This window comes from Schistocerca cancellata, chromosome 3 (genome assembly GCF_023864275.1).
Source record: "Schistocerca cancellata isolate TAMUIC-IGC-003103 chromosome 3, iqSchCanc2.1, whole genome shotgun sequence".
Classification (NCBI taxonomy): Eukaryota; Metazoa; Arthropoda; class Insecta; order Orthoptera; family Acrididae; genus Schistocerca; species Schistocerca cancellata.
In genome coordinates, this window is record NC_064628.1 from 816,233,918 (window position 1) to 816,246,911 (window position 12,994).

General features: G+C 45.0%; 1 non-coding gene across 1 annotated transcript; it reads right to left on the bottom strand.

Moving 5' to 3' along the window:
• Positions 1 to 12,684: 12,684 nt before the first annotated feature.
• Trnas-cga (transfer RNA serine (anticodon CGA)) lies at positions 12,685 to 12,759 on the bottom strand. The gene has a single exon. It is a non-coding gene; the product is annotated as a tRNA-Ser (tRNA).
• Positions 12,760 to 12,994: the final 235 nt, after the last annotated feature.

Consider the following 12,994-nt stretch of genomic DNA (forward strand, 5'->3'; position numbering starts at 1 on the left):
CAAACCACCAACACAACACGCCTGACTGTTCCACCTGTAAGTAGGCTGTTTATGTTTTCTTTATGTAAGTAGGCTGTTTATGTTTTCTTATTGGCAACGTTACGTAGCGCTCTGTATGAAAATCACTGGCTGTACTGTATGCAGTCTGTGGCTAGTTTGCATTGTTGTCTGCCATTGTAGTGTTGGGCAGCGGCAGCTGGATGTGAACAGCGCGTAGCGTTGCGCAGTTGGAGGTGAGCCGCCAGCAGTGGTGGATGTGGGGAGAGAGATGGCGGAGTTTTGTAATTTGTCATGAACTGCTATATATATTATGACTATTAAGGTAAATACATTGTTTGTTCTCTATTAATATCTTTCATTTGCTAACTATCCCTATCAGTAGTTAGTGCGTTCAGTAGTTTGAATCTTTTATTTAGCTGGCAGTAGTGGCGCTCGCTGTATTGCAGTAGTTCGAGTAATGAAGATTTTTGTGAGGTAAGTGATTTCTGAAAGGTATAGTTTAATGTTACTCAGGGCCATTCTTTTGCAGGGATCTTTGATAGTCAGATTGCGTTGCGCTAAAAATATTGTGTGTCAGTTTAAGCACAGTCATATACAATTGTTCTAAGGGGACGTTTCATACACCATAACAGCTCTCGAATGAAGATGCAGGACTGCCACATTACACTCACCAGCAGGAGAAACACTAGATCCGGATCCTCGCACGTGCGTACTTTTTGCCCCCGCCCACCCTATAGAGCCTACAGTATAGCCCATAGTATGATTTAGCTTACACTGTAATTCCCATTAATTAAAATCGCCTTTTTTGCGTTCACACTTTTTTAAAAAAACTAATAAAGTCTTGACTTCTGGATACCTTGGAGCAGCTAGACCTAAGCCTTGGAGGCAACCGTCATTTCTATGGGCTAGGATATGTTTTCTGAGTCTCCTATAAAATTCTATATCGTGACAAAAAACATGTCCAACATCACCATCTCAGTTACATAAAAATAGTAATTTTATAGTCTTACATCACTGGGAAAATTTCTGGAGACGATTGTTTGGTCTGAGGCAATACTAACAGACGTTACGGAATTCCCTTTGTGTCAGGACCCCCGATAATAATTTTTAGGCAAGCACATAACATATAACTGCATAATTCTGAAATCTACATTTTCTGCTGAGTAATGGAAGTAGACTGTTGCTTTTTCAAAAGAAAGTATTGTTTTGTTTTAACCTCATATAAAGAAGGAAGGAAGGAAGATTGGGTTTAAGTCCCGTCGACGTAGAGGTTCTAGAGACGGAGGACAAGCTTGGATTGTGGCTAGGATAGAGAACGAAGCTGATACCTCGGTTTTGCTGGGATCTCGGTATCACTAGTTAAAAATATGTCAGTACAATTTAACTGACAAAGTCTTGCCTGGAGCGATTTAGGGAAATCAAGGAAAACCTAACGCTGGATGGCCGGACGCGACTTTCAACCGTCGTCCTCCGGAATGCGAGTCCGGTGTGCTAAACTCCGCGCGGTCTCGCTCTGTCATATAAAGAAAATATTGACATTTTCTAAAAAACGAGGAAATACAGACAAACATGTTATTCATTAAACCAGTGCTTTATTGTGCCTGTCATTGTACGTAGAAGGGGTAATAAGTCTACCTAAGTACTTTGAAATTACGTAGCGGGAGGGATAGTTCATTGTCCCAAAGGAAAGTCGTGACACCCCTTATTGTTCCGCGGTGATGCATGTTGCTGGTCTCTCTGTTTCACAGGCCATTCGTTTCACTCCCGCTGCGTTTTCTGTGAATTATGTTTTACATTTACAACAACAATAAAGCTGGTTACCAACTTAATTTATTCTTGGTGACAGTTCTGTGCTGGAGACTGTCTGAAGCGATAATAGTGAAGTAACGCGGTTGAGGTCTGTTGCCATGTTCCACACACCCGAAGAAAGGAAGGCAAAAAGAATGCAGAGTACAACGGGGAAACGTATAACATGTACGTATGCGTGTAATAAGAAAGACTGGATTCCACCGGGCGAAGGTTGGAAACACGGCAAATGACTTGTGAACACAGTAGCAATGTTTCTTACAGCTGCTGTATGCATCCATAAATTATTATTTTTTTACTTAACCGTGGACAAAGGAAATAAATAGGCTTCTCGTTCTTGGCAGTGGAAACGAGGCCAGCTGCTGAGTGAAACAGAAAGTCGCACTACCGACGGCGCTACACATGACTCCAGGAAATGTATACATGCACTAAATGAAAAAAAAGATGATATATTGTGCGGAGTATTTGCACAGAAAGCGTGGATAGGAGTTGAGTAAATATAAAGGAGTGAGGGTATGTTGTGGAAACAGCTTCGCTGTTGGCTGGAAAGCGCAGGAAAATAGGCTGCAGGTTAGGTTTCTGTCAAGATACTGCATCTATACATGTCAGTTTCTGATGCACGATATAGTTTGCCCAGATCCGTTGCAGACTGTCACAGTCATTTCTGTCACCTTACTTGTAAGGGAAGTACTCAGTTCCAAGGGCTAAAAAGGGATAAAAATGGTTTTAAAATACAGAGAACGTGTCTGTCCTACCACTCTTCAAAAGGTCATTTAGGGTGTCTGTAAAACGCTGCGATTGCGTACAATTCATGTTCGAAGGTTAAAGTATCTAAAAATTACTGTGGCTCAACTTGCTGAAGAAACAATATCGCCTGACAGAGAATGACATACCTTTAGATACTATGCAAGCTCTATGCCAAACGTCCTGGTGGTTTTGTACAACTGAAGACTGACAAATCTGAAGTGACCTTAAAGGATCGATGTGTGTCTTCACCCTGTTATCTAGGAATAACGTTTTGCACTGAGATACACAGATTAAAATGTTGTTGTTGTGGTCTTCAGTCCACAGACTGATTTGATGCAGCTCTCCATGCTACTCTATCCTGTGCACGCTTCTTCATCTCCCAGTGCCCCTGCTACGGTCGCAGGTTCGAATCCTGCCTCGGGCATGGATGTGTGTGATGTCCTTAGGTTAGTTAGGTTTAAGTAGTTCTAAGTTCTGGGGGACTGATGACCACAGATGTTAAGTCCCATAGTGCTCAGAGCCATTTAAACCAGCCTGTCCCAATCCCTTCCCAACCACTGCTTCCCTTTCATGCCCCTCTTATAACTGCCATCTGGTTTCTGTACAAATTGTAAATAGCCTTTCGCTCCCTGAATTTTACCCCTGCCACCTTCAGAATTTGAAAGAGAGTATTTCAGTCAACATTGTCAAGAGTTTAAAATATGCGTGACAAAGATCCAGTTAGGAAGCTGACAATAATTTTTGGTTATTTCATAATGTTCTCACAGTGAATTTTGATATTAGATTGCTGCAGCGTTCATATACCGAAAATGACGCAGGAAGCGCGCACAATTCACTTGTTAGGTGTACCTACGGCTCTTTTTAACTGCTTTAATAATTTCATTTGAATTCCACATTCCACATTCCCATATGGGAGGAATTTACGACAATACAGCAATTTCTGTTTTGTGTTGCTTATCGAACATATTCACTCAAAAAGTATGCCAGAGCAGAAGTGAGCTGCAAAAGATCCAGCCGCAGAGAGGAAAGAGTGTTATACATTGCGAAGCAAAACATGGCTGACAGGTATTGCAAAGGAGACCGATCTAGGCATGGTAAAGCAACAGCCGACGCTGCAATACGCTAGCAGAAGGACGGAAGCCTTTCCTCACTTGTTTAGAGTACATGCCGTAAGCCGTAAAGGAACATAGTGTGTAGTGCATAAGTACTTAGCCATTCGCCTACTGTAATATTCTCATCTCAGTATCACAGCCTACACCACTGCCCTCTGACACCTGAGGCGAAATTACAGAATGCAGTTCGCGGATCGCTGTTCAGCCAAGGGACGGAGCAGCGTCCCTTGCTCACGAGAGCTGTCGCTGCGAGACCGGAGAGCCCCATTTGCTCACTGGAGGGAGGTCATGGCCGCCTCCACGGCACTGTCGGCACTGCTGCCACGCTATCATCACAGCCACAGATGGAGATGTTGCTGACAGTGGCATTCGATTGACACCGCGCTCGGCCCCACTGTTTGCGCTGTCAACAATGCCAGGGGTCTATTTTTTCTCGTTAGAGGCAACTAGACGCCTCCACCAAGCTGTTCCTGATGTGCTGTGGCCGAGGGCCAGAATAAACAAATCTGTTGTGACCCTGATGTATCATTTTACTCTTCATTGGTGATAGTCCACGGGTCATCTAACACTGGTGTCAGATCACTGACGTAGCCTTCTTAGTGCAACGTCGGAAACTGCAGACTACGGTACGGTGAGTCCAAAAAAGTTTGATTGGATTTTGGTCATGGAGGAAAGGTTTGAAAGTCGTGCATTTTGGAAAATAGATTTTATTCCGAGTGGAGAACCAGTGCATTTGCCTAGTTTTAGAGGTAATGGAAGTCACGATTGATTAGTGCGTATTAGATAAGCACAGTCTAACCTTGAGGGCTACTCGGCGCAATGTATGGAATCAGTTCCAGCAAATTATTATACATGTAATCGTTAGAGGCATATTGCTAGGCAATGCCGGGAGTCGAAAGGGTTTATGCTTAGACGTAAGAATTAAGCTAATGTATTATGTTTTCTTGTTTTGTTAATGTTTGACCTCAAGACTGTTGTCAAGGACGAGGCTTCGATAGAATGAGAGACGCAAGGTGTGTCAGAGTTGGAAACTGTACGCTTATTGTTAGAAAAGGTTGCACAATTGACAGCGGATAATACAGAACTGTGTGGGTTGGTAGTATTGCCATCGCCACAGTGCGGTGTAGATTTGTCAGTCGTTAGTTTAACTGCTCCTTTTCCTGGTAAGGCAACTGAGGATGTGCAGGACCTTGCGGGAGACTTTGGAAATCTGTCTGAAATGGAAGGCTGGTCTGATAAGGAATTATTGAGTGTTGCAAAACTGAGATAAACAGGGGAAGCTAAAACTTATTTAGGGTAGACAGATGCTCTTAAGGGAGTCACAACATTCAAAGAAATTAGAGAAGGAACAATTCAGAGATATACGAAACAAAATAGTGCCAGACACTATAGAGAACAATTACGGGTAATAACTAACGACTAAGCTTAAAGCTTGAGTTAGGTTATGTATTCACATACGAGGTGGTGGTAGTTCTTCGGGATTTTGTTACAGCAACTGTGGAACGCTTTGCGGACAGGATCATGAAAATTAGTGAAAGTGCCTATGAATTAAGACAGGATGCTGCGTTCAATGAAATTGTTGTGCAAGAAGCGGAGCAGAGGGCGCTCGATGCTTTTTTAAGATGATTGCACGCGGAAATGTCAATATGTGTATGGACAGGAGGTCCGACGGTTTTGCCCACAGCAATGCGGTTAGCTATAGAGTGTGAGGACATCGGTTTGCCGACTGTAATGCAAAATAAACGGACAGTGTTTGCAGCTAACATAAATTTTTCAGGCTTGGACGAATGGGGCGCGTAAGGAGGCAGTGTCACCAGCCTGAAGTTGATGTCGATAAAGTAAGAGGACGCAATAAGTTTAGAAGTAGAGGACCGGGGAAGAATAAGATGTTAAACGCAACGAGAACTCCTGGTCCACCTACGGTCATTCCCAGAAAGACTGCATGCTGCGAAATCGTATGCAGAAGTGGACTGTGCGATAAGAGGAATAGTAGGAAAAAAGGGTTTCCGCATATTACTGGACACAGGGCCGCATATGTTGTTCGCCAGTAGTGATCCAATGAAATGTAACCAATGGGGCCCACCATGCTACAGACTCTGTGGAAGTGGGGATGAAGCTTTCACACCATTATGATCAGTGTACATAGACTTTTGCCTGGATATGGTCCAAACCAAACGATGTGTAGGTATAGTGCCCCATGTGAGTGAGGACTATGATATGATTCTAGGAGTAGATTTCTAATTATTAGCATTGCACCAGAGTCGATCTTTGGTAACATAAGGTGGAACTGATGGAATAATGTTTCCGTTAGGTGAAGCCATTGCCAGTGTAGCGATGTCACGAGGGGAGTCTGTCTTGAAAGACAGATTAAACCACGAACGATCACACTAGGACTTGGTTCGCACGATTGTGTACCTAAGGGTACTGGGAAATCACTTTGGATCAGTGCTAAGTCTAGTTCGCTGGTAGGAATTTTGTGTGTGGTGGAACCGTCAGGACAGAATGAAATATTAGATCAGGAGGATTGCTTAGTTAAAAGAGGTATTGAACACGTACAAGAAATAACGGGTGAAAAGAAGGTACCTGTTTTTATAGATAATTTTAGTGCAGGGGACATAGGATTAACAAAGGGGTTGTTGATCGCTAGTGTAGATATCCTGGAGGCAGAAGAATGGGACACGAGGGGTGTCAGCCATGGCCATCACCGCACACCATTGAAACTGCATTACGAGGAAACGTGAAGCATCTAGAGGGAAGCAATAGGGAACGAATGGAAAAATTGCTTTTGGAATTTAAGGATTTATTTTTTCCAAAAGGGCCACAGCGCCAGATACCAAAGGGAAATTGCTCACCTGTCAACTGACAACTATACACAATACCTAGGTACTTACAGCCAATTTTTGATGAATTTATCGATCAACAGCTGAAAGATGGAATAATTGAACAAAGTAATAGTGCATGGGGTGCAGGGATAGCTGTCATGGGAAAAAAATCAATGGATGGAACATGAAAATATGGTTTTTGTTGTGATTATAGACATCTAAATGCGAAAACCCTAACGGATGCCTACCCTCCGTCAAACAGCACAGAAACCTTGGACAGTTTAGGTCACTGTAAATATTTTTCAACCAGTTAGAAGTTGCACTGCAGGATCGACACAAAACAGCGTTTTCGGCACCCTGGCGTCACTACCAATTCAGAAGAATGCCATTGGGATTAAAAAGTGCACCTACAACGTTTCACAGATTGTCGAACAGAGTACTCAAAGGCTGAAATCCACAGCGATTGTTAGTGTAGGGAAAAGACGAACACCAAGACAAACAAATGCGAAGAAAGAGTGACACTGATGATGTTTCGTTTGTGAGCCGCTCAACTGCGTGGTTATCAGCACCATTACAAATTCCCAACCTTTGCTCGGTCCAAACTCGCCACTTTCACGAGGACAACACAAACACCCAGTCATCTCGAGGCAGGTGAAAATCCCTGACCCCGTCGGGAATCGAACCCGAGACCCCGTGCACGGGAAGCGAGAACGCGACAGCGAGACGAGCTGCGGACGAGGGAATGTGGAGGCCTTGAAAAGAAGATCAGACGGCCACCCTTAGATGGTATGACAAAAACTCCCCTCACGAATAAAACGTAAAACTGAATCTGCTGTTGAGGCATTGTCGCCAAACACCGTAAATAGGGTGCTGGGAAGGGCAACAGAAGTCCGCCGCAGAGCGGCTAAAAGGGGGCAGTCCAACAACATGTGGACAACAGTCATAGGGGAGCCACAGCGACACCGAGGTGGGTCCTCACGACGGAGGAGATGACCACGTATGGTCAATGTGGAGCTGGCAAACAGATTCGCTGCGAGTGGCTCGCATGGACGACCGCCATACATTTGTTGTCTCCTTGATAACACGGAGTTTATTTGGTGTACTGAGGGTGCGCCATTCAGTATCCCAGATCGCGAAAACTTTGCGGCGTAAGATCGATCGAAAAACGGTCTCCGGCAGGCCAATCTCCACCGACGGTTTACTGGTAGCCTGTTCATTGCCCAGTATCCCGACATGTCCTGGGGTCCAAATGAAGGACACGGAATGTCCACTGTTAGAAGGCATAAAGAGACTCCTAGATAGTCATTACCAAAGAATGTCTAGGGAAGCACTGGTCGAGAGCTTTTAGGCTGCTTAAGGAGTCACTACAGACGACGAAGCACTCACCGGAGCAGGAGCGGATATGCTCATGAGCGCGATAGATGGCAACCAACTCTGCAGTGAAAACGCTGCAGCCATACGGCAAGGAGCGCTGTTCAGTATGGCCAATATGAGCATAAGCAAAGCCAGCAAGACCGTCGACCATTGATCAGTCCTCAAACTCGCCGAGAAGAGAGAAAAATTGCCGGAGGGGGGCCTCAGGTGGAACTGAGCCTTTGGGCCTTGCAATAGGTCCAGCCGAAGCTGTGGCCAACGTACGGACCATGGAGAGTACGGAAGTGGACCAGCAGGAAACGTGGTAAGGGGAAAGCGTCGAGCAGCCGTACACGGACGCCGAAGGGATTCCCAGTTCTGGGCCGCCGTTGCGGGAGATGGATCGCCGTGTTAAGGAAAAGGAGACAGTAATTTGGATGGAGAGGCGAACTAGGAATATGTGCGGTATAATTCGCAAGCAATAGTTGCCGCCGGAGCCTCAATGGAGGAACGCCAGCTTCTACAAGTTGATGTTTTATGTCCATCCAATAAAACACCTGCAGGGAACAAGTACATTCTCAAAATCAAATATCATTTTTCAAGGTATGTAGAAATATTCGTCATGCCAAACCAGCGGGCAGCAATAGTGGCACAAGAACTTGTGAATAATTGGACTCTGAAGTTCGGAGTGCGTAAAACAATGGTGACAGACCATGGAACGAACTTCATGTCACACCTGTTCAAGGAACTGTTTAAGTTATTAGAGTGTGAGGAAGTTAAGGACGAATCCTCTTCAACCACAAGCCAATGGAAGAACTGAAAGAGTGCATAGGACAATCGGGAAGATGCTTAGATACTACATTGACTTACATCACACCAACTGGGATATCTATTTGAACTATGTCGTCTCTACCTACGACCCAAAACAGCATACAAATTCAGGATTATCACCATATGTACAGAATATGATCGTAAAATGCCATGATCATTCGACGTATTGAAAACGAAGAAAAGGAAGACTCGAAAGTTTGTTAAGGAATTTATCGGAGTGATTAGGGAAGTTTCGAATAGAGTATGGTGGGCAAATTTGCATGCACTGGAGAAACAGGAGGAAGCAGTGGGATGTACTGCAGGAATGCCACAGTATAAGGTCGGTCAGTGGGTGATGCTATCAGCTTCACGTACGCCAAAAGGGAAAGAAAAAGCAGTTTTTTGCGAAGTACTAGGGGCCATATCCAGTGGTAAAGGCTATGTAGACGACGTCGCCACAAAATGTCAAGATTAAGTGGCTGAAGAGAACGACAATTGCGCACGTAGAGTGGTTGAAACCTTTTCATGAGAGTCCGGAAGTTATTCCAGGGACAGAAGATGGGGACCGGAAAGGGAGAGTGAGGAAAAGGTGTCAGAAGATAAGAGGCCGTGAATGAAACGGTAACGAGGAACCCGTACGAATTACTTTTTTTTTAGGTTAGGTAGAGACTTAGTGTAATTCGAAGAGGGAGCTGTGGAACAGCAGTGGCTTTAAGGGGGAGGAAAGCGATAGGTATTCCTCCCCGTAGATGAGGTGCAGAGAAGACGAGATGATACGGTTCACAGCTGGACTACTGATATTCGTCAGGGTGGAGGCGTTACGGAACCAGCACCTGCAAGGGGTAGTGCTATTCGCCAAGCAGGAAGACATAGTGATCACCAGTCATCGCTGGGTGACACAGGTGGTATTCAACGCATGGGAGTTACGTAACGAGGTGAGAAGATTAGGAGTAGCATTCGACAAATTTAGTCAGCGAACAGAAAGGAACAGGATACTCAAGGAAATGCCAGGATATGTGAGAGAGTACATGGAACGTACGAGAAATTAAGGAGTGAGATGACTCTGGTACCGGTGGTTATTCCACACACGTGAAAGAAGAGTGGTTGGATCGACGCTGGAGGTCGGTTTGTGAAAACAGTATCTGGCTCTGCTGGTGAGGAAGACATTCGAAGGGTGAACAACACTGGAGAAGAGGTTAGGCAATGGGAAAAGGGAACAAAGCTGTGAGTTATTGGCACACTATGCTGATTGCAAGTTTAGAGAAGGATGTATTGAATAACACAAGAGTACTATGGCAGCTGACTGGAGAAGTAATGCAGTATGCCTGAGCTACAGAAGAGGCAGTTAATCAGAATATTAGCGAACTGCAGACCGAAGTAGAAGTCTTAGGTAGGGAAGTAGTAACGACAAAATCGTTGCAGCCCAGAGAAGACAGTGATTGGGAAGAATGAGGGAAAGTAAGAGAACTACGGGAAGCTATGCAGCAAGCGAGGTCAGCTAGGTGTAAACTTGCTATCGCAGTAGCAGTATTTAGGGTCTAAGGCAAGTACAGAAGGATCTACCGCCGGAGTTGGGGTTAGTTTTTGGAACCCGAGCGCAAAAACGTACCTTTTTATTTCAGGATAGCCACAGTTCGGTAAGAACTGATGGAGTGAAAGATTGAATTTTCGTTTCTGTACCAGTAGCAAGGAAACAAACTCGTTACAAATGTTACATAGCTTACGTGCATTCTGTCAAGTGGGGATATTAAGGAAATTCGTAAGAGTAAAAATGCAGTGACTATTATTAATTTCAAAAGGCAAAGGAAGATATGTGGTATTGGAGAAAGGGAAAATAACAGTCTGCCCAAATATAATAATAAACGAGGGGCAATATTCATGCACACTGAAATTGGTAATGGGACGAAATGGAGTAAGAAAATGCAATAAAGAAGTGATCGAGTAGGAATTGTGCTTTCAGCAGGTCTAGGCGCATTGGTTGTACTCTGTCTTTGAGAAGATGGTATCAATGGCTAGTTGTTTCGTGCAGGGAAAGCCTACGTCAGCAAAGAGGCTAGAATTCAACGGGAGTGGTTTGTTATTAAACAGAAGAGCGTGAGAGATAATGTGGCCTACTTTTTATATACCTGCCGCACTTTCAGTGATAACTCAGCTGAATATTTTGCAGTCTCGTTTGTATTGGCCAGAGGAGCCGATGAAATTGCTACCAGCCAAAAATCTAACCAGCTTAAACTCTAGGGCGGGAATTATTGCAGTCTATAAACAAGCGACCGCTACGGTCGCAGGTTCGAATCCTGCCTCGGGCATGGATGCGTGTGATGTCCTTAGGTTAGCTTCTGAACCAGCAGGACGGGCAAGTCTTCCTGGAAGTTTCAGTGCAGCACGTAAATTTATATCAGGAAAATCAGTACCAGAAAGGAACATCATTGACTACCGTCACACCAACTGCCGCAGTGCCGCTTGTTCTGTTGAGCATAGCCTGCCGGTGTGGCCGAGCGGTTCTAGGAGCATCAGTCTGGAACCACGCGAGCGCTACGCTGGTTGTGTGTTAGGTTAGTTAGGTTTAAGTAGTTCTGAGCTCTAGGGGACATGACCTGAGATGTTAATTCCCATAGTGCTCAGAGCATAGTCCTCGTTTTAGTACACAGAAGATGGAGCACAAGACTGAGTTTAGATGCAGCCATCGTCCAGATTCCAGTGGATTGGATACAATGAGTATAAAGGTAGCAGAAGGAAGATTACGCTACACTACACTAGGGTTTAGTGTTAAGTATAATTTTAGGTTGTAAGTTTGGAATATAGAGTTAGAAGCTATTGTGCGAGAAGCCTAGTAATGAAACAAGTTCCATAGTGAAACTTCCTGGCAGATTAAAACTGTGTGCCGGACCGAGATTCGAACTCGGGACCTAAGCCTTTCGCAGGCAAGTGCTCTACCAACTGAGCTACCCAAGCACGACTGGCGACCCGTCCTCACAGTTTCAATTCCGCCAGTACCTCGTCTCCTACCTTCCAAGTGAAAGGCAAAGGTCGCGAGTTCGAGTCTCGGTCCGGCACACAGTTTTAATCTGCCAGGAAGTTTGATATCAGCGCACTCTCCGCAGCAGAGTGAGAATCTCATTCTGGAAAGTTCCATAGTGCTTCAGTTAAGGAACAGGACAAGAAGCTCAGTAGAAATGTGTAAGATTTAGTGGTAGGGTTAAGAAAAACAGTTGTTAAAATAATTCTTAAGAGATTAAACAGGGCCAAAAGGACCAGTCTCCAGGAACTTTAGTGTAAGGGATAATCTGGTCAGGTTGACCCGAGGTACCAGGAGGGCAATGTAGCTTATCAACCATATTGGGTCAAAACGTATGCCAGAGCGGAAGTGAATTGCAACAGCCAGGCAGGCAAAAGCATTATGCACTGTGAAGCAAAACATGGCCGACAAGCATTGCAAAGCAGAGCCAGCTGAGCACAGTGTAGCAACAGCCGATGCTGCAATACTCTACTGGAGAAATGGAAGCCTTTCCTCACTTGTCACCAAGGAGGTGTTTAGAGTATGTGTCTTAAGCCCCCCCACCCAAAAAAAAAAAAACCATAAACATATTAAGTCCTCACACACATTCTCGTCTCAGTACCAGAGTCTACACCACAAGCCCGTGACGCCGAGAGTGACATCGTGGAATGTAATATAGGGACTGCTGTTCGACAACAGGAAGGGGCAACTTACCCTGAGTCATGAGAGCAGCCGCTGCCAAAGCAAAAAGACGCTCGCTCGCTGGAGGGAGATCAGGGCTGCCTCTGCGGTATCGTCAGCTGCACTGGCACACTGTCATCACAGTATCAGCTGGAGATGTCGCTAACAGCGGCATTCGAGTGACGCCACACTTGGCTCCACTCTTTGTGCTGTCAGCAATACGGGATACCTATTGTTTCGCATGAGAGTCAGCTGGACACCTCCATCAAGCTGTTCCTGATGAGCTACGGCTGAGTGCCAGAACAAAGAAATTAATTAAACAATTCTACTGCCAAACTTCCTGGCAGATTAAAACTGTGTGCCGGACCGAGACTCGAACTCGGGATCTTTGCCTTTCGAGGGCAAGTGCTCTACCAACTGAGCTACCCAAGCACGACTCACGCCTCGTCCTCACAGCTTTACGTCTGCCACTACCTCGTCTCCTACCTTCCAAACTTTAGAGAAGCTCTCCTGCGAACCTTGCAGAACTAGCACTCCTGAAAAATCTGCCAGGAAGTTTCATATCAGCGCACACTCCGCTGTAGAGTGAAAAGTTCATTCTAGAAACATCCCCCAGGCTGTGACTAAGCCATGTCTCCACAATATCCTTTCTTTCAAGAGAGCACTTG